Raw genomic sequence first — 22,526 nt, 5'->3', positions numbered from 1 at the left:
AGGGGTTGGGAACCTTTTTGGCTGAGAGAGCCATGAATGCCACATATTTTAAAATGTAATTCCGTGAGAGCCATGCAACGACCCGTGTACGTTAGGCATTATCCAATAAAAATTTGGTGTTGTCCTGGAGGACAGCTGTGATTGGCTCCAGCCACCTGCAACCATGAACATGAGTGGTAGGAAATGAATGGATTGTAATACATGAGAATGTTTTATATTTTTAACGTTATTATTATTTTTATTAAAGATTTGTCTGCAAGCCAGATGCAGCCATCAAAAGAGCCACATCTGGCTTGCGAGCCATAGGTTCCCGACCCCTGCACTAGTGGGTCATAGCAGAGGAACTTAGGAGCAAGGGTCCAGCATTGTTGAGTAAACAGAAAACATTGTAGAAAACACTAAACAAGCTCATTCACCTTTCTCTGGAAGGGCAGCTACATACTTTGTAACCTTGAACTTGTTTGTTGCCCATGACTTAACTACAAGAATACACTCAATGTCAGGAAATGACAGCTTTGTAGACTGTCACACTTAACAAAAATGTACAGGGACCCTCAGGCCCATGGTGAGATAATAAATGTTCATTTTTTATCTCCATTCTGAATGAGATAATAAATGTTGATTTTTAAGTGCAGTAATTGACTCTTATTTTTCATTTCCAAGAAGTATTGCAGTTTTTTACCATATGCTGTTCTCTAGTTACTGCAATCTTTTCTCAGTTTTTTTGATATTTACTTGTTTGTCTCTTCAAATTTATCAATATTCTTTATCTGGTGTATGTTCTTACCACACCTCTTTTACATCATCAAGGTTGCTCCTTGCTTAATATGAGAGATACTTTTCAGGTATTGTTTTGCTTCATTTTTGTGACATTGACACTTTGAACTTTTTCCTTAAAAACTCCTTCCTTATTCCTGATATGAAGAAACTTTCTACTCTGTATTTCTTGACTGTTCTTCTCTTGGTGAACTTACTTGACTTTTAAACACTGATGCTTTCTATGGCCTGGACTTTTGTAATAGCTTACTCAGTACGTTCTTTATCTGACCACCCCCCAGTGTATCTTTCATTTGTACTGCATGAGTCATAATAGTGACCTCTTAATTAGTTCCCCCTTCCCCTGCCTGTAATATTAAATCTTTCAAATATATAAAAAAGTTGAAAGAATTATACAGGTACTAAGGAGGGTTTATAGCTACTAACAGTTTGTACATTTGTGTTGCTGTGTATCTGTCAATTCCTTTTATTTTTTGGTTCTTTCGAAGTAAGTTGCATGTATAAGTGTACCTTATTGTAAACCTCATGCTTCTCATTAGCCTCATTAGCCCAGACTAGAGTTTAATAATTTCTTTTTCTTTGGGGAAAAATTGATGTATAGTGAAATGCACAAATCTTACATGGCCTATCAGATGAGTTTTGGCAAAAGCATATACCCGTGCAACCTAAACAATTTACAAAATATAGAGACGGAATCAGCAAACTTAGTTCCGACTTTTATTTTTGTTTTATTGTAACACAACCATACCCATTCATTTACAACGGCAGATATGAGTATTTGAGGCTGAGGTCACAAACCTGAATCAATATTTGCTATTCTGCCCCTTACAGAAAAAGTTGAGTGACCTCCATATAGAACATTACTATCATCCTAGAAAGTTCTCTCATGAGTCCTCCCTTTCAATTTCTACCCACCATGTGACTGTTATTCTGACCTTTTTTTCACTTCAATTTAGTTTTATCTATACTGGAATCATATAGTGTAATGTCCTCAAAGTTTCTTTCACTCTGCATGAAGTTTTGGAGGTTGATACTTGTTATTGTGTGTGTCAGTAGCTCATCCCTTTTTATTGTGAAATAGTATCTTATTGTATACATTGTATGATGTTACTACAATTTGTTTATTCATTGTTCTGTTGATGGACATTTGCATTGTTTCAGTTTTGGCCATTATTAAGGTGGCCAACTTTTTTACAATGAAAAGGAGGACAAAAATAAATTGAAGAAAATAATATCGTAAATAAAAGAAACATTTTATTCATTGCAACAATAATATACTATAATATAATAAATGCATAATAAAAACATTTGTAATATTTTATATTGTAATTATGCTTACATGCCTATTACTTTTGAATAATAATTGTAAGAAAAAAGTACTCATTTAGATACAAATACATCACATCACATGCAATGGATCGATTCTGCATTGATCGAATACAGACATTTAGTCTTACTAATACGGATTAGTCTTACAATATCAAAAAGGAGGACATGTAGGAGGACACTTGTCCAGGGAGGATGGAACTTATAAAGGAGGACTATCATCCCTAAAGGAGGACGATTGGTCACCTACTATTATGGATAAAGCTGTTAGGAATATTCTACATATTTTTTTGTGTGGAGATACTTCATTTCTCTTGTGCAGAATTAGGTATATATATATTTAATTTCGTAAGAAACTATTAGGCTTTTCCCCAAAATAGTTGTATCATTTTTCACTTCCACCAACATGAATTTAAGTTTTGGTTGCTCTACCACCTTTCTAAAATTTTGGTATAGTCTTTTTAACTTTAGCCATTCTGGTGGGCTTACTGGATTTTTGAGGTATAAATTTCTGTTCTAAACATAAATGTGTCTTGAATTGACCTTCCTATATTGTATAGTAGCATATCTCTTTTTATTTTTTGTATAGTGCCATATCTTAGTAATTTCCATCCCCTATCCCTAATTTTTCTGCAGTAACTACTGGTAATGGAGTCCAGCAGGACCTACTGATTATTATTTCTTCAACTATAATATATTCACTCTTCCTTTCCTATTTATATCTCATCTGAAGTTCTGTACCACACCCTTCTGGTTTGTTTGCCTCATAAAATCCTGTTCTGTAATGTAAAAAATTCCTCTGTATAATTTGGAAGAGGGAGGCATGTTGAGTTTCTTGCATCTGTCATTAACATCAAGGCAGAGGAGAAATTGAGAATCACTGTATTAGAGAATTTGCCATACTGAATTATGTTTTTGTTTCTCTTTCTACTTCTGTACTGGTGCTTTTTCTCACAGGTGCTTTAGGGTTCTGTGAATATCTGAATTTTATTTCATCTTTAAAATAGGTTTTAAACTTAAAAAAAAAACTGTAATGGAGGACATTCACTCTCCAGATATGATTTATACTACGTTTCCAGTTTGAAGACTGCTATTATGTTAATTTTATTACCAAATTTGCTTTTGAATGAATCCGAGATGAAAGTATCTCTGGCTATTTCTGTGCGTGTAGTGATATTAACTGTATGTCATTGACTTGATTGAGTGCAGCTCATTTAAAAGGAATTATACAAATGAGTAAACTACATTAATTAGCACACCTGAATCATGCTGAATCAAATGCTAGTCATCACTAGGCATATTTGAGCAGCGCATAATCTAGTAATGGTGTAATAATTTGTGCAATAACAAGTAAATGCATTTGTGTTATATCATGAAAATACCACAGTATAGATAATTTGTTTATATGCTTATTTTATGTTTTGAGTGCCTTTTGTCAGATTTATGCTTAAGATAAGATATGGGAGAAATTTTTAGATATCATTGATTAACTATGAAACAAAGGTTGTGTAACTCATTTATTCACTTAATATATAATAATTTATGAAGTATAGCTATCTGCCAAGTTCTGTTTTGGGTGCTGGTGAACAACACAGTTAAGTTCTTGTCTCATGGCTCATACTTTGGTAGAGGAGAAGCAGATAAGTAAGCATAATTTCAGATAGTGATAGGTGGTTTCATGAAAATGAAGCAGGTTGATTCATAAATAATACATTTAATAATACTAGTGTAGCAATAATATATAGAACAATGACTGTTATGTCAAGAATATGCTGAGAACTCTGCTAAGTGCTTTGCTTTACACATATAAGCACATTTAATCTTTTTTTTTTTATTACAGAGACAGAGAGAGTCAGAGAGAGGGATAGACAGGGACAGACAGACAGGAATGGAGAGATGAGAAGCATCAATCATTAGTTTTTCATTGCGCATTGTGACACCTTAGTTGTTCATTGATTGCTTTCTCATATGTGCCTTGACCTTGGGCCTTCAGCAGACTGAGTCACCCCTTGCTCAAGCCAGCGACCTTGGGTCCAAGCTAGTGAGCTTTTGCTCAAACCAGATTGAGCCAGTGCTCAAACTGGCAACCTCGAGGTCTCGAACCTGGGTCCTCAGCATCCCAGTCTAACGCTCTATCCACTGTGCCACCGCCTGGTCAGGCAGCGCATTTAATCTTAAATAACAAGTTTAAATATAACTATGGGATACATCCTGCTTACATTTATTAAATGTAAATTTACTGGCAAGATTATTTTAATTAAGACTACTAGCCTACCTACCATGTGACTGTAAATCATCCTGTATCTGTATTTTCATGCCATGTTGTTATGGTTTATTCAAAAGCCTGATCATTTAGCTGAAATTAAGGTATATGAAAATTCTTTTTAAAAACCTGCCAAATACAAGTTGGGAAATGCTGCAGTAGTCTGAAACTTACTATCAGATTATTTCAAGGTTTTGACTTGCTTGCTTTTAGGATTTGTTTGAACATGAACAATTTAATATTTTAAAAGTTTAGAAATGTACTAGGTTTAGATTGTCTTGATGTTTTGCCAGAATTAACCATTACATTATGTAAAGAAATAGTGCTGTTTGGCAGAGGCTTTGAGAATAAGGAAATAAATTGAATAGTTTTATGGCTTTGCTGATTTTGAGTCTCTAAAGATTGTAGCCTGTTGGATGTTGGACTGAAGAAATCCAGTACTGACAGTTTTTGTAGAACATTTGTTCTTACTTGGGTAGAGCTTTCATTTATAACAGCGTGATTTTTTTTTGTGATTTTCCAAAAGCAAATCTTGAAATAATACTTGAGACCCTTTTTAAATTTTTGTTTGTAGCCTTTAGAGAACAACATGAGTCTCTGCTTACCTCACCCCTGCTTGATTTGTTATTGTACTACCAAAGAGCTATACATACTTTTTTCTTCTGAACCTAATAGTTTTTGTTCTCTTGCCCCATCCTTCTCCATCTACCACTTCAAATCATGGTCTCTCTTGCCTTCTGGCCTTTGAACATATTATTCCCATTTTCTCTTTTCTTCCTCCTTCCTCCAGTACTAATATCTGGATTTTATTCAGATCTGTTTAGTTGTTCTTTTCTCCAGAAAACCTTTCCTTACCTTCTGCCTCTCCACTTCTATTTTCTACCCTTTAGTAACAAGATTTGTGTTATTTTAACACTGTATGCTTATCCCTATCATAGTTCTTATTTCATGTATTTTGTAAACTCAGTGGGAAGTAGAGCATAGATCTATCTTGCTTATATAAATATATAGTATATAGCAGGGGTCCCCAAACTTTTTACACAGGGGGCCAGTTCACTGTCCCTCAGACCATTGGAGGGCCAGACTATGAAAAAAACTATGAACAAATCCCTATGCACACTGCACAGATCTTATTTTAAAGTAAAAAAAACAAAACGGGAACAAATACAATATTTAAAATAAAGAACAAGTAAATTTAAATCAACCAACTGACCAGTATTTCATTGGGAACTATGCTCCTCTCACTGACCACCAATGAAAGAGGTGCCCCTTCTGGAAGTGCAGCGGGGGCGGATAAATGGCCTCAGGGGGCCGCATGTGGCCCGCTGGCCGTAGTTTGGGGACCCTTGGTATATAGTATAGTTGTTGGGCCCATTATAGATACATAGTAAGTAGTACTTACTAAAGAAATAAATGAATGCCTTTTCTGAATGATTTCAGGAGTATGCATGAGGTTACTGGTATATTATCTTATGTTTAAAAAGTAAACAGTTTTCTCTGGAGTTCTGTTATATAAAATAACTATGTCTTGCCTAACTATAGTATGTTGATATTCTTTTTAAAAAAGTGTTTATTGATTTTAAAGATATAATGGAAGAGGGTGGAGAGAGAGAGAGAGAGAGAGAGAGAGAGAGAGAAACACATTGATTTATTGTTTCACTTGTTTATGCATTCTTTGGTTGATTCTTGAATGTGCCCTTATGTAGGCCAACCTTGATGTTAGAGTTGTCATAAGCTTTCTGTATACCTTCATGGAAAACCCCAACAATGTTACAGTTTTCGTTTAAAATAGTAATACATATTTTAAAAAACAAGAGGAAAAATATTTTTTATATGCTTCTCCCTATGCTCTGTTCATTCCTGAAGAAACAAATTTCTCTTTATTAATCTTTTTCAGCCTAAAGAACTTCCTGTACTATTTCTTAAAAAGTACAAATCAGCTGTTAATCAATTCTCTTTTATCTGAAATATCTTTATTTCTGCAGTACATCAATATATACAGTGTGTCCGTAAAGTCATGGTGCACTTTTGACCGGTCACAGGAAAGCAACAAAAGATGATAGAAATGTGAAATCTGCACCAAATAAAAGGAAAACTCTCCCAGTTTCGTACCTATTCAGTGCAGTTCGATGTGGGCTCACGCACAGAGTTTTTAGGGCTCCTTAGGTAGCTATCCCGTGTAGCCTCTACAGACTTGTCACTGACTGATGGCCTACCAGAACGGGGTTTCTCCACCAAACTGCCAGTTTCCTTCAACTGCTTATCCCACCGAGTAATCTTATTCCTATGTGGTGGCGCTTCGTTATAAACGTGCTGATATTCACATTGCACTTTGGTCATGGATTCGAATTTAGCGAGCCACAGAACACACAGAACTTTCCTCTGTACTGCCAAACATCTCGACTGGCATGGCTGTGGGCTGCTCTGCTGTATACACAGTGTTACATCATCATCTGCGCATGTGCATATGCTGCCACATCATCCTACAGAAACTGGGAGGGTTTTCCATTTATTTGGTGCAGATTTCACATTTCTGTCGTCTTTTGTTGCTTTCCTGTGACCAGTCAAAACTGCACCATGACTTTACGAACACACTGTATTTTCCATGTAGACTTTTTGGCTGAGTATTTTTCTCTCAGCCTTTTAAGATGTTCCATTTTCTTCTGACAACCATGGTTTCTGCTGAGAAATATGTAGTTATTTGAAACATTGTTTCTCTGTAATATGTTGTTTTTCTGAGGTTGCTTTCAGTAACTTTTCTTTATCTTTGATTTTTAGAAATATTAATACGGTGTGCCTAGGTGTGGTTGTCTTTGTATTTGTTCTGTTTTAGCCTCACTGAGGTTGAATTTATAAATTTACTTTCTTCGCCCCTGCTCTAGTCTCCTTCCTTTGTTTCCTTTGAGCTTCAAATTACTACATATCAATCTTTTAAATTTTTTAAAAGTCCACGTGGCTCTTTGTTTGCTTATTTAATTTTCAATCCCTTTCTTTTCTTTAGAATGGATAAGTGTTATCAGTCATTTAAAATCACTGGCTCTTTCCTCTGTCATCTTCATTGTGCTATGGATTTCATTCATTGAACTATTTTTTATTTTTAGTTACCTTTTTTTATTTCAAAATTTCTATTTGGTACTTTTATTGTCTCTGTTTCTCTGCTGAGATTCCCTGTCAGTTCATTGATTTCAAGTAATTTTGCTTTACTTCCTGGAACAGCAATGATAGCTGCTTTAGCCCTGGTAGGGTAGCTCCGTTGGTTAGTGTTGTTCTGATACATGAAGGTTGCGGTTCAGTCCCCGGTCAGGACACATACAAGAATCAACCAATGAAAGCATAAATAAGTGGAACAACAAATCATTGTTTCTCTCTCCCCCGCCCTTCCTCTTTTTCTCTAAAATCAATCAATAAAAAAAATTAAAAAATAGGATCTTAAAAAAAAGTAAATAAAATTCTTACATGGTAACTATAATCTGAGTTCTCTTGGAATTGCTATCTTTTGTTTGCCTTTTTCCCAGAGAATTATTTTTATTTCCTAATATTTTGAATTTCTAATAATTTTGGATTTTATCCTGGATCTTCTGCATGTTGTGCTGTGGTCCTCTGGAGGAAAAAAAAAATCTCTCTATAGATATCTATATTGTTTTAGAGGTTGTCAGCTCAGCTTTAGATTGTAAATATTGTTTCATGCACTGTTCAGTGGTTCAAATCTAAGCCTTATTTCTTAGGCCTTTACAAATCTGTTTTGGGCAAGTTCTACACATGCACTGTTCAAGGGTTAGTGATTTCCCCTAAACTTTTGGCCTGTCCAGGCTCCATTCCATGCTTCTTCTGGCTAGAAATAGCAGGGTTTCTATTGCAGGTGTTTTTTGTTTTTTGTTTGTCTTTAATTTTGGTGACACAGAGAGACAGAGAGAGGGACAGACAGACAAGAAGGGAGAGATGAGAAGCATCAATTCAACCTTAGTTCATTGATTGCTTTCTCATATGTGCCTTGACCGGGGGGCTACAGATTATGTTTTTCAACCAGCAACCTTGGGCTCAAGTTGGTGAGCTATGCTCAAACCAGATGAGTCCGCGTTCAAGCTGGTGACTTTGATGTTTCGAACCTGAGTCCTCTGCATCCCAGTCTGACGCTCTATCCACTGTGCCACCGCATGGGCAGATTTTATTGCAGTTTTTTTTGTGTGTGTGTAGAATTTATTTTTATTTATTTATTTGACAGAGACAGAGTCAGAGAGAGGGATAGATAGGGCCAGAGAGACAGGAATGGAGAGAGATGAGAAGCATCAATCATCAGTTCTTCATTGCGATGCTTTAGTTGTTCGTTAATTGCTTTCTCATATGTGCCTTGACCATGGGCCTTCAGCAGACCAAGTTAACCCCTTGCTCAATCCAGCGACCTTGGGTCTAAACTGGTGAGCTTTGCTCAAACCAAATGAGCCTGCGCTCAAGCTGGCGACCTTGGGGTTTCGAACCTGGGTCCTCTGCATCCCAGTCCGATGCTCTATCCACTGCGCCACCACCTGGTCAGGCTCTATTGCAGTTTTAATAACATAAGCTGTCGTGCCTCTTCACAACTACGGTTTTGCCTCAGAGCAAAGCTGAAAAAAAGGGGGGGAATGCTCATCTGTGCAGGTTGCTTCTCCAAGTTTTATTTTCTCTTTACATATTCATTTTTTTTTTAGTTCAAAATGCTCAGAAAGTTTGTATGTATGTGTGTGTTTAGTTTCAAGTTTATGTTGTTGTCAGTGGGAGGGTTGGATGGTAGGGGGCTTATGCTCTGATGTTGGAACTTGAGCCAACTGTACATTTTTGAGATTTTTGTTTTTCTACTCCCTGCATTAATTTTTCTTCTAATACTTTTATTTCTTATTGGAGCTTTTTTAAAAAAAAATTGAGTGTTTCTTCTTTCTCTGTTTATATACTATATATTCTATGAGTTGTGCTTATATGTTTTTGACTTGTGGATCCGTGGGCCTCAGTGTTCTGTCATTTCTTGTTTTTGTTGTTGTTGTGTCATTTATTGTTGAGCCAACCTTTTCATTGGGGGCCTCGCAGATGTCAGTGTCTGCAGCTTAGTTAGGAAGCTGTGACAGTAATTTAGGTAAGGAATCATGGTGGCGTGGCCTGAGTAGTAGCATTGAAGAGGTAGATTCAAAGATGTGTGTGCATTGCACTCACTGCATCAGCAGTAGTCATAAAGGTAATCTTGTGGCAGGGTAGATGAATGACTACCTGTCAGGTTTTTTTTATGAGGTATCTATAAATAGAAAGAGCCTGAATTTAGAGACACTAAAACTTGAATTAGAATCTTTCTTTCTCCCTAAGTAGGTGTGTCAATTCAATTATTTAAAGTTTGTTCAATCTGGCTCTCCTCAGAGGGTTGTTCTAGGGAACAAAGTAAAAGAGATGTATAAAGTGCTTTTTTTTTTTTAACAGAGACAGTGAGAGTCAGAGAGAGGGATAGATAGGGACAGATAGACAGGAACAGAGAGAGATGAGAAGCATCAATCATTAGTTTTTTTTTGTTGCGACACCTTAGTTGTTCATTGATTGCTTTCTCATATGTACCTTGACCGTGGGCCTTCAGCAGACTGAGTAACCCCTTGCTCGAGCCAGCGACCTTGGGTCCAAGCTCCTGAGCCTTGCTCAAGCCAGATGAGCCCGCGCTCAAGCTGGCGACCTCGAGGTCTCAAACCTGGGTCCTCAGCATCCCAGTCCGACGCTCTATCCACTGTGCCTCTGCCTGGTCAGGCTAAAGTGCTTTAAAAAAAAACCACATTTATTGGTCTTCTCCTGTGTCAGGTATTATTCTGAGCATGTATAGGTATTAAATTTTGTATTCTTTATATGAGACAATAAGCCCCATCTTATAGATGGTAAAAATGAGACTTAGGCAGGTCACAGAGTTAGTAAGTGTTGGAACCTAGGTTTGAATCTAGAAAAGTTTATTCTAGCACCTATTTACTTAACCAGTATGCTGCTTATTTTTAGCCTGTTAGTTATTGAACAGGCTCAGAAATATTTGTGCCAATTTTTTTATTTATCTGTACATAATGTATTCCTTCACAGTGACACATTGATGTCATTACAAGCAAAATGAATGTATAATGAAATAATTTCGAGTCCTTATCAGTGTTTAATCATGCTAACTAGAGGTTTCTCTTTAAAGCAGAGTTGTTTTTTAAAATGTAAAGTTAAAAATATAGATTACTAGGCTTTTTCTCCTCTGAAACTACTTGGTAAATTTGTTAATTATGTGTGCTGACAATTGCAATTTCAGTTCTATAGAAAAGTATCAACTCATCTTTCCGGATAGTATTTTTGTGGTGGTTTCTTCAAAGGCACAAGTTATTGCATCTTCTAGTGCAAATCAATGCAATAATGAAATTCATGTATGTAAATTTTTAATGGAAAATGCACATCATGCCAAGTTTTGTGGAAAACCTTGGTGTAACAGTGTTTTTGTATTGACTAGTGTCTTTAAAAATGTGGCATTAGAGCAGTGGTTCTCAAACTTTTTAAAGTCAGGGTGCATTTAAAGTCCTACAAATAACTGTAGGCGCACTATATACAAATTTCTGAGAAATATGTTATAATAATTAAGTCAAATATTAAAGAAAAAATATAAAGTCCAAGCGTGCTTTTTTAAAATATACATAATTTTATTATAAAACTTTTTAAAAAACAAAATGTAACAGTCTAAATAACCCAAAATTTACTATACTGAGATGAAACTAATTCCGAGTCTGCTTTGCCACCATACACAAGTCAAGAAATTAAAGAAAGCATTAAATATTTAGAAACATTTAACATCCGAAGCCTTAAAATCTAATTGTATGCAGTAGCCCCTCAGAAAGCTACAACCTGCATTTTTAGCCTGACCTGTGGTGGCGCAGTGGATAAAGCGTCGACCTGGAAATGCTGAGGTCGCCGGTTCGAAACCCTGGGCTTGCCTGGTCAGGGCACATGTGGGAGTTAATGCTTCCAGCTCCTCCCCCCTGTCTGTCTCTCCTCTCTCTCCTCTCTCTCTCTCTCTCTCTCTCTCTCTCTCTCTCTCTCTCTCCCCCCCTCCTCTCTAAAATGAATAAATAATAAAATATTTAAAAAAAATAAAAAAAAACTAAAAAAAAAAAACCTGCATTTTTATTTTATTTTTTCTTTCTTTCTTTTTTTTTTTTTTTGCATTTTTCTGAAGTTGCAAACGGGGAGGCAGTCAGACAGACTCCCACATGCACCTGACTGGGATCCACCCGGCATGCCCACCAGGGGGCGATGTTCTGCCCATCTGGGGCATTGCTTTGCCGCAGACAGAGCCATTCTAGCACCTGAGGCAGAGGCCAAGGAGCCATCCTCAGTGCCGGGGCAAACTTTGCTCCAATGGAGCCTTGGCTGCGGGAGGGGAAGAGAGAGAGAGGAAGGAGAGGGGGAGGGGTAGAGAAGCAGATGGGCGCTCTCCTGTGTGCCCTGGCCAGGAATCGAACCCGGGACTCTGGCACGCCAGGCCGACGCTCTACCACTGCAACCTGCATTTTTAAAAAAGTATTTTCTCTACAAAGAACCTTATCAGCTATACAAAAATCTGTACAGTTTTTATACTGAAGCTAGTATTGAGCTGCACTTGAATTCACATTCTTAGCCAAACAATTGGCCTGAGCATATAAACATACTCCATACACATTACAGAATAGCCAGTTATCCTTCATCTTCATCCTCTTCCTCCTCCTCTTCATCTTCTGGTTCGTTCTTCTTCTTTGAGCCTGTGTGCGTGCCAGGACCCTTCTCTCCCACTTCACTTTTGCCCTCAGCACGGGATGCAGCAATCTCCTTTCATATTTCTCCTGTAGCTTAGCTGCTTCTGCTCATATGGTTGCTTATCTTTGGCTGACTGACTGTTCAGACCACATTTCACCCAGTTTTTTCACAGTATCCCCAATGGACAAACCAAGGTGTTCACTTTTGATCTTTGGGCGATGTTCAGAGCAAAACAGGAAGAAGGCAGGTGGAGGCCTTTTAGGAGCATTGGGATCTTTTTTCTTGTCCTTCTTGTCACCTTTGGGAGGAACGTAATTTTTCATCTCCCTGTCATAGCGAGCTTTGTTGCTCTTGGCCATATCTTCGAACTTTGACTTTTCCTTTGCTGACGTGGTCTTCCATCTCTCCGAGCACTTCTTGGAGAACTCGGAGAAGTTGACGGGAGAGTCCGGATGCTTCTTCTTGTGCTCCTCCCCGCAGGTTTGCGCGAAGAAGGCCTACGAGGACATTTTGCCCTGGGCTTGTTGGGGTTTCCCCTCGCCATGGCTGACAGATGGCGTCTGGTGGTAGGTTTTTCTCAGAGTTGCGCCGTGCGGCCGGGTCTGACCAAGAGGCCTCCCTTGCTGAGCTCTGGTATGAACGCCAAGCGTGCTTTTATGGTAACTAAACAAAATAAATACGACAAAATTAAATTTAATCTGACATTAAAAAACATTTTTATGTTACATTTTTTGTTATGCTTTTTAGAATTCGTAAAAAAGAGGGGTTAAAAAATAATAAAACGACAAAAAAGTTATTTTTTTATATAGATACATTCTTAGTAGGATTTAGTAAATTCGGCAGGTCCCAGCGTGAATGTATTTTTTCATTCTTGTGTTTATGAGAAACATGAGCCTGTTATGTCCTAGCGATTTCTTCAATGTTTGGGCATATATTTGAAAGGCAAACTCTCATTTCTTCGTCAACACATTGAAGAATTCCTCCCTTTTTTTACTCTTAATTGTGTGGAGTGCAGAAAAGTCCTACCATACATATCATCTTAACTTTACATCAAACAAAGAATAGAAGAAACTTGCCTCTGGTCTTTCTGGGGAACATGGGGGGTAGTGTAAGCAATCCAGCACCACAGTTTAACAGCCTTTTGCAACCTAATCAGGCAAGTGAGGTGGGGGGTTGGGCAGACTGTCAGCTTCAGCCAATTCCCCACATCTCTGTCCCCCAAAAATCTTAACTCCAAAAACCCTGTTGGTTTTTGGTTCCCAACAGGCACATATTTCTGTGGAATAGCATAGGGCACGCCTGGAAATCTTCTAGGGCACACCAGTGCGCCCTGGCACACACTTTGAGAACCACTGCATTAGAGTGATCATTGTAATATGAGAATAAGTATTATTTATAGAGGAATAAAGAAATTTATAGCTGTTATTTATACAGGAATAAATACATAGGGCAGGTGATTGCTAACTTTTTGAGAAACTGAACACGTGTGTGTGTGTGTGTGTGTGTGTGTGTGTGTGTGTGTGTGTGTGTTTGGCTTCTGATATGAAATTATTCAGATTAAGTGTATAGATTTATCAGCCAACTTTTGAGGGTTTGCTTTGGCATATACACTGACAGATGATCCCTTTAACATCTTGACATTTGCTGCCTGCAGTGGCATCTTGACATTTTCCATGCCCCTTGGATAAATCATCAACAACATTGCTTAGTAATTGATATTACTGTATTTAGTTTTGGTTGAGGATACTGTTCTTAGCTTCTCTGTGTTTGCTGAGGGAAGAACAAAACTTTCTCTGAAAAAGGTTGGTATTTCCAGCCCAGTCCTTGCTGGTCTTGGCTCCCTAGTTTATCATTGAATATGTATACTTATTTTCCTTCCTTTTCCGTGTTGCAGCCCTTGCCCCAGAGCTCCTAGTTATTAGAAGCTAGAAGTCCTAGGAGTCGATGGGTTGAGATTTGAACCTGTTTCCTGCACCTGATATACTATCTAGAGCAGGGGTCTCAAACTCAACTCAGCATGTGGGCCGCAGAGCAAGATCACAGCCGTTAGGCAGGCCGCACTAGGTCTACAAAAGGCAACTGTTACACAACACTTTTCTCACTGCAGTTGAAAAGTCTGCGGGCCGCACAAAATTGTTCGGCGGGCCGCGAGTTTGAGACCCCTGACCTAGAGCATATTACTTAGTCAAATTAGTCAAGTGACTGATTGATAACTGCCTGACTGGTGAAAATGAATGAATCACAGAATCAAGATGAGGCTTGAAGACCCAATCAGGGTTATTCTTGTTAAGCCAAATTCGGAGGGACCCAAAGCATGAAGGACAGGAACAATGTCCGTCATTTACACACCAAAGCTTTATTGTCTAGCTTGGCCAAGCGGCAGCAGCTCCGACAGAAATCTGAGGGAGAGCGCACTGGCCCTTTGTTTTACTTAGTTTTTATAGTTTTGTAAGTGGGAAGTACAGAAGCAAAAATTGCAATTAGGAGCCCCTTACTGCTATTGGTTATAGTCATATGTCCTTTAACATGATAGGACAACGTTCAATTTGCAAACCATACATCATTTTGGAGAAAACAAAATTTACAAGCCAACACAATGGTAGAAAGATGTCTCTTTACATATTAAAGGCATTCCTATATTATCTAGTGTTTATCTGCTATCTCTCTGTCCAGAGTCACACACGCATTTACATAGGAGAGGTAGTTTCGGTGGGGACAAATGCCCGCAAATGACTCATTGCTATAAGAAAAGGTTTATTTTGGCTTTTCTCTTCCTGCACCTGGCTAGCCATTCACCCCTTTCCCCACAGGTGTGGTGGAATGTCTGGGAATCCATGTTTTCCTTCCCTTGCATTTACAATACAATGCCAAGGGCCATCCTGGTTATGCCAGTCACACAGTACAGAGACTACTCTCATAATTTCTCTGCACTCCTTAACCCAAATTAATAAAAATGTTCTCCAAGCCTCTCAAAATATTAATTCTGTATTTTTTGGTACCTTACAACACCTGCGGATGAAGTGGCTCAGTGGCTCCTCAATTCTGATAGGGAGTGCTAAATCTGTATCTTTTTTTTAGTGTGAGAGTCAGACAGAAAGGAGAGAGATGAACTAGGAATCTGGGGGTGAGTGTCATGTATGGCACCACTCATAGTTGGTGCCACCTTAGTTGTTCATTGCTTTCTCTTATGTGCCTTGGCGGGGTGGGGGTGGGGGGCACCAGACAAGCCACTGATCTCTTGCTCAAGCCAGCAACTTTGGGCTTCAAGTCAGCAACCATGGGGTCATTCATGTCTGTGATCCCAGGCTCCCAGCGACTTTAAGGTTTTGAACCTGAGTCCTTAGCATCCCAGGTCAACACTCTTATCTACTGCGCCACTGCCTAGTCAGGCGATAGATGTATATCTTAAATTTAGATCTTCTGGCATCAAATTACCATCTTTTCTAGTTATTCATATAGCAACTACCTGATTATCTAAAAGAATGAAGCAAGTGAGCACACCATACTAGTTTTTAAAATGATAAATGAATGCTTGTAATAGTAACTTTAACAATATTACATGGAGTTAGTTGCCTTAAGCCCTTGCAAATGAAACTAAAACCAATTACACATCATTTAGCTTCTATCCAGTCTGTGTGTCAAAGGCAGTCTCCGCAGCTCTGGATTCAGTTTTAGCTAGACTCAAGTTGGCAGTGGAAGACAGGGCCCCTATAAAAGAAACAATCAATAGTCATTCTGGTAGAAGGAAAAGCAGAGGGGAATAGTTCTCTGGAAACTAAAGAAACACTAGTTAGAATACACTCAACTGTATTCAGTGTATTAGAGTTTTTGGTAGGGTGAGTCTGAAAAAAAAGGTTTTTGGATTTAACAGGTTCTTAGGAAGATCTGTTTGAAAGCCAGATAGTAAGGGATTAGGGAGTTGAAATGAGCATTGGAAGTGCACAGAATGATGATAGATATGTGTTGTGTTTTTCTTTTTCTTTTAGGATGCCACTGAAGGAAAGAGGGAGAGATGGAAATACATAATTTGAAAAGCACTAGGAAAGGTTTTTCATTTTTGTTGGGGTCAGGATTTTTCCTTTTTAAAGTATGGCATGAATAGAACATATATGTGGTTAGAGAGAAATGAGTTTGTAGAAAAAAGGAGAGATGTTATTTAAAGAAAAAACAATCCTTTGGGAGGCAGGATTTTCTCTGTTCAGTTGTCTGGCATTTAGGAGCAAAGAAGATAAGTTAGGATGGATGCCATAATGACAAATTTAGAAATGCAGGGGGAGATAAGTTGGAGGAATTTTTGCTTGAAAACCTGTTTTCCTCTGTGAAGTAGGAAGCAAAGATTTTGACTGAGAGTTCCATGGTTGGAAGCGGAGAATAGGAGAGGGGTGGAGTTGAAACACCTGCCACAGTGACGACTGGTTCTGACAGCCCTGCTGGGATCAGAAACTAAATTTGTCCTGGCACCAACTACACAATTGTGTGATGTGTTTTCCTCCTTCACAGTAGATAGATGGCTAGACTTGTCCAGATTGGGTCTCCTTGGGGTAGACGTGGCAGAGGATGTGGGAACTAGGAATTTGGGAGTGAGTGTCATGTAATTGTTTCCTTTTATTGTCTAAGCTGCATAGGCTAGAAAAGTAACCATGGGACAGCAAATGGAAGGCCCGAAGACTAGACATAGTGGCAGCAAAGGAGTAAGAAAGGTAAAAGCCAGGAGGTTGTCATGAGGAAGTAAAATGTAGAACTCTGATATTTTTAGTGGAAGCAGTTCTACTAATCAGGTCAGAGAAGAACTAATGTAATTTTTGGACCACTCAACTCTGGATATTATTACTACTCTCTGTTTTAGTAGTTGAAGTGTTAGGTTTGTTTAGCCATCCTATATTATAATAGGATTTAAGGTACAGGGGGTAATATTGGGGGTGCGAAGCTGGCTTGTAAGTCTTACTCACTTGGGAATGTTTGGACCTTTGTAAATATACTTACTGCCCACAAAAATTAGGGGATGTTTTATAGCTTCATATTCAGTTTTAAATATCCCCGAATTTTTGTGAGCAGTAGACTAAAAAGATCTGGACGAGTAGGGCTGGCAGCTGTTTAAACAGGTAACTTAAGAGAGGCTCTTGATGTTGATCGTGGCAATGTCCAAGAAAATTTTTTTTGTCTTCTTGTTCCAGATAAAGGGGACTTTGTGCGAGGATTAACATCCTTTTTTTTTTTTTTTTTGTATTTTTCTGAAGCTGGAAACGGGGAGAGACAGCCAGACAGACTCCCGCATGCGCCCGACCGGGATCCACCCGGCACGCCCACCAGGGGCGATGCTCCGCTCCTCTGGGGCGTCGCTCTGCCGAAACCAGAGCCACTCTAGCGTCTAGCGCCTGGGGCAGAGGCCAAGGAGCCATCTCCAGCGCCTGGGCCATCTTTGCTCCAATGGAGCCTTGGCTGCGGGTGGGGAAGAGAGACAGAGAGGAAGGAGGGGGGGTGGAGAAGCAAATGGGCGCTTCTCCTATGTGCCCTGGCCGGGAATCGAACCCGGGTCCCCCTCACGCCAGGCCGACGCTCTACTGCTGAGCCAACTGGCCAGGGCCGGATTAACATTCTTTAGGCTTTTAAAGAGTGTAGTGCCATCTAGGAAAAATTGTATTTTGATTAAAAGTCGAAAAAGTATAAAATCATTTTGTAAAATGAATGAATGAATGTCTAGAGGGTTTTTTTTTTTAAAGAGAAAGGAGGGGAGAAAAACATCAGTTTGTAGTTACACTTATTTATGCATTCATTGGTTGATTCTTGTATGTGCCTTGTCTGGGGTTCAAACCCACAAGTTTGGTATGTTGGATGATGTTCTGACCAACTGAGCTACCCAGCCAAGGCCAAGGTATAGAGATTTTTAATGATCATATTAAAGCAATAGAGTGGAAATTATTAGATTTCCACTGGATTGTAGAGTGTTAAATTAATCTATTTTTTTTACATGTTTTCTACTTTCTTATCATGTAACATTTTGCTTTTTCTTTAAGTACTTTAAAATAATTTTAGACTTATAGAAAATAGTACAAAAAATTCCTGTTTAACATTCACCCTGTTTCCTGAAATGTTGACATTTTATCACATTTGCTTTGTGCTATTCTCCCTTTGTGCTCTATGTATTGATAGCTATCTATCTACACACATGCATAAACACTATATTTTTTTCTGAAACATTTGAAAGTAAATGGCAGAACTGCTGTCCCTTTACATCTAGACATAATGTGATTAGCAACTAGTTAAGGCAGAAGGGCACCGCTAATAAAGCTGTTACATGGGAAAGAGACAGAAAGCCCTTTTGAATCATTTTGACCTCTAAAATGAGTTTCATTAGAAAATTACACTAAACAGGATACAGACTGGTGTTACTTTAAGTATTAGTTCTGTTAACTGATTGATGGAAAATAACAAACATGATTATTTCCAAGTTTACCTAACTTTTCTTGTAAAGATGATGGTTTTAAAATGTTATTAAATGGATATAGAATCTGTGATGATTTATTTTTTAGTATCACTGAGAAACTTCACAAATGTCAGTTTTCTAACTTATAGAAATTTATTCCTTTAAGCATAGATAGAAATCTCTTTTACATATTACATTCTCTCTTACATTAAGAACAAAAAATATTTTTTACTTTCATCTCTTCTAGAGAATTTGGAAAAAATGAAGAAAAGTAAAGAAAAAAAAATCCCAAGAAAATAACAAATGACTTGCAATGTTACCCAATTTGCCTATTGTCATTTTGAAACAATATTTTGTCTTATTTAAGATTGGAATAAAATATTATTTATACACACACACACAGACACGATCTTGTTACTTTTTTTTTATTTAAGATTTTACTTATTCATTTTAGAGAGGGGAAACAAAGAGAGAGAAAGGGGGAGGAGCAGAAAACATCAACTCCCATTTGTGCCTTGACCAGGGAAGCCCGGGATTTTGATCCGGCGACGTCAGCATTCCAGGTTGACGCTTTACCCATTGTGCCACCACAGGTCAGGCCATTGTTACTTTTTTAACACTGTATTCTGAGCAGTTTCTTAGGTTATTAAGTAAGTATAATAGCCTATTACATTGATACTCTGTTTTTATTCTATTTTGGATAAATAGATCAGCGATTTTCAATGTGTGTGCAGAGAGAATTTTTAAAACATGCAATACCCGACTTTAGTCCATGGCACTGACCTCTTTTCCTTTAAGAGTGTATAATAAAGAAATGACAGCAGCCAACACAATAGCCATCTGGTGTGAAAGAATCACAGTTATACATAACTTTTTTTGTCAGGTCGGCAAAAAATAAATTTTTTGATGTGCTGCAGAATTTTAGTAATTCATTTATGTGTACCATGAAAAGGGTTGAAAATTGCTGGAATAGATTGTTTCCAGTTTTCCATTATTATAGTGCTGTTTTGAAATGTAACAGCTTTATAAAAGAATCCTGTCTTAAGTGTCTGATTACTTTCTCTAGGGGTAGTCTTAAAATGAGAATTACCAGGCTAAAGTGTGATTATTTTTGTTCTATTTATTTATTTTTATTTATTCATTTTAGAGAGGGGAGAGAGAGAGAGAGAGAGGGAGGGAGGGAGGAAGAAAGTAAGAAAGAGAAAGTGGGGAGGAGCAGGAAGCATCAACTCCCATATATGCCTTGACAAGTGCAGGGTTTTGAACCGCAAACCTCAGTGTTCCCAGGTTGACGCTTTATCCACTGTGCCACCAGAGGTCAGGCAAGTGATTGTTTTTGTAATGACCTTTTTTATTTTTATAATAGTGATACACACTTATTTGTTTAAATACAGGGAGTTTGAGTACAAAGAAAGAAGCAATCTAGAAACCCAGATCTTTTCAACAAGAAATAATTTCTGTTATCATTTATTGAATATCACTCCATTTGTATTTATAAATAGGAATAAGGTTATAAGAATGAGATAATGCTATTTATTCTATTTAAAAAAATAAAAATATGAAATATGATTTTATTTAAATTTAACAGCCAGGAAAAATACTGTAAAGAACTGTTGAATTCTAGGCCCTGGGTGGTTGGCTCAGTGTTAGAGTGTCAGCCTGGCATGTGGAAGTCCTGGGTTTGATTCCCAGCCAGGGCACACAGGAGAAGTGCCCATCTGCTTCTCCACCCTTCCCCTTCTCCTTTCTCTTTAGCTCTCTCTTTCCCTGCTGCAGCCAAGGCTTCATGGGAGTAAAGTTGGCCAGGGAGTTGAGGATGGCACCGTGGCCTCTGTCTCAGGCACTAGAATGGTTCCCGTTGCAACGGAGCAATGCCCCAGATAGGCAGAGCATTTCCCCCTAGTGGGCCTGCTGGATGGATCCTGGTTGGGCGCATAAGGGAGTCTGTCTCTCTGCCTCCCTGCTTCACACTTCAGAAAAATACAAAAAAAAAAAAAAAGGTTGAATTCTAGATAAAGGATTTCTTTTTTAACTACAGAGCTTTTAGGTTTTCTAGGATTTTACTAAAAATAAGAGTATGAAAACCATTAACAAATTTTAGTAACTGCATGTTTTAATTTTAGATATTAGAGATTGAATGCCTGCTGTGTAGATGAGGTGAATAGTACTAATACTTGCTCTCATCTCTTCTTTCTTCAGTTTCTGACTTTTACGTTGTGTGTATTCTTACTTTTTAAAGGTGTATAATGTTTTCTCTGTTTGTCAGCTGCTATTTAGTCTTTAGCTTTTTATGTTGCATGCATTCTGTATTTGAAAGGATTCCATAGTAACCCGTGTCTTTTGTTTTTCTCTTTAATTGCTTTTTATTTGATCAGTTTTCTGATTGCCTGGTTTTCTTGTTGGAGTAGTTTTTTCCAAGGACTTATGGAAGACAATTGGCTAGCTCAACTTTTCTTTTAATTACAAACATCATAAATGTTAAACTATGAAACATTTCAAGCATAAAGAAAGAACAGAGAATAATGTAAAGGATGGCTCCATATTATAATGGAGAGATGATAGATGTTAGTTAGCATTTTGCTGAATTTGTTTCAGGTGTTGAGCATTTTCTTTCTCTTTTCTTTTTAAAGAAAAGATTACCTAAAACCTACATTCATGTCTTGCTCCTATCTTCTTCCTTACACTGTCTTGAATTTGATATATATAATAGCTGAATATTTTTATTACATATGTGTGTGTCTGTATAACGTAGTACTTAGTTTTAGATTGTGAAAATGTATGTTAGTTTTTTGCCCTTTTATACTATTTCAGCTTTCTGTATTCACTTAGCATGTTTTAAAGATATATCTGTGATGATTCATATAGGTCTAATTTATCAATTTAGAATGTTGAATTATGCTGTATAAATCATGGAATAATATTAATTTCCTACTGGCCAGATGGTTGTTTTTGGTGTCTCACTATTAACAAATAGTATTGCCATGAGCATTCTTGTTCATGTCTCTATGTGCTAGTGTAAGTTTTCTAGTGTTGACATCTGCAAGTATGTACTTGTACTACATCCCTTTGGCCTTAGTAGGAATTGTGAAATTGCTCTTCAAGGTGGTTGAATGAATTTATAGTCTTACTAGCAATAGTTCTATTTCTGTTTCATTCTTTCCAACACAGTTTTTGCTTCTTTAATTATTGGAAATATAGTTTTATTAACACCATATTTCCTCATATATAAGACACATTTTTTCAAAAAATTTGGGGTCTAAAAACTGGGTGTGTCTTATACAGTGATTGCAGATGTTTTTCCTTTCATTTCCTGCTTTTTTGCACTTGTTTTTGCGCTCATTGTTGAAGACAGTGATTCGTTATCACAGATGAGGACAAGCAGATGGATGGGAGTTTTGACAGTGATGAGGAGTTGTATGAGTTTTATGATGAATTGAACTTGAGTTCAATAACTTTATGTAATACATTTTTTTTCAAATTTCGGGCCCCGAAATTAAGGCGCGTCTTATACATGGGAGCATCTTATTCATGGTGAAATACAGTAATTTGTATTTCTTCTGATGGGCTGTTGTTTCATTCTTTTTGTCCAATAAAGTTTGTTTTTCTTGGAATTTTCATTTTTATTAACTTGTATCAAAAGGTCAGTCACCCTTTTAGTGCATGTTTTTATTTTTGGTACTATATTCTTTAGTAAACTATTTTTTTAACAAAACTCTGTGTATGAATATTGGTTATTGTTGTTTGCTCTATGTCACTGACAACTTTTTTCATCACTTTGTAAACAGTCTGTTTCTAACCCAGTGATGTTAGCCTTAGCAACTCTGATTTTGTATGGGAGATAATGTAGCTTGGCATTTTTGTGTCTCTACGGTAGGCAGTCGTCTGGCTTTGGCAAGGACGTTTGTAAATCAGTTATTCTAAAAACTTGGGTGATGTGGGGTTGGAATTTGTACTCTTGTTTAGAATGTCTAATTCAGTGAT

General features: G+C 37.6%; 1 protein-coding gene and 1 pseudogene across 1 annotated transcript in view; one reads left to right on the top strand and one right to left on the bottom strand.

The window, feature by feature from the left end:
* Positions 1 to 22,526, top strand: part of NDFIP2 (Nedd4 family interacting protein 2) — an 83,503-nt gene that overhangs the window by 5,492 nt on the left and 55,485 nt on the right. The gene's annotated exons all lie outside the window — the stretch shown is intronic.
* Positions 11,205 to 12,654, bottom strand: LOC136308536 (high mobility group protein B2 pseudogene; annotated as a pseudogene).

The sequence above is a fragment of the Saccopteryx bilineata genome, chromosome 6, assembly GCF_036850765.1.
Source record: "Saccopteryx bilineata isolate mSacBil1 chromosome 6, mSacBil1_pri_phased_curated, whole genome shotgun sequence".
NCBI lineage: Eukaryota > Metazoa > Chordata > Mammalia > Chiroptera > Emballonuridae > Saccopteryx > Saccopteryx bilineata.
This window is presented reverse-complemented; position numbering and strand designations above follow the sequence as displayed.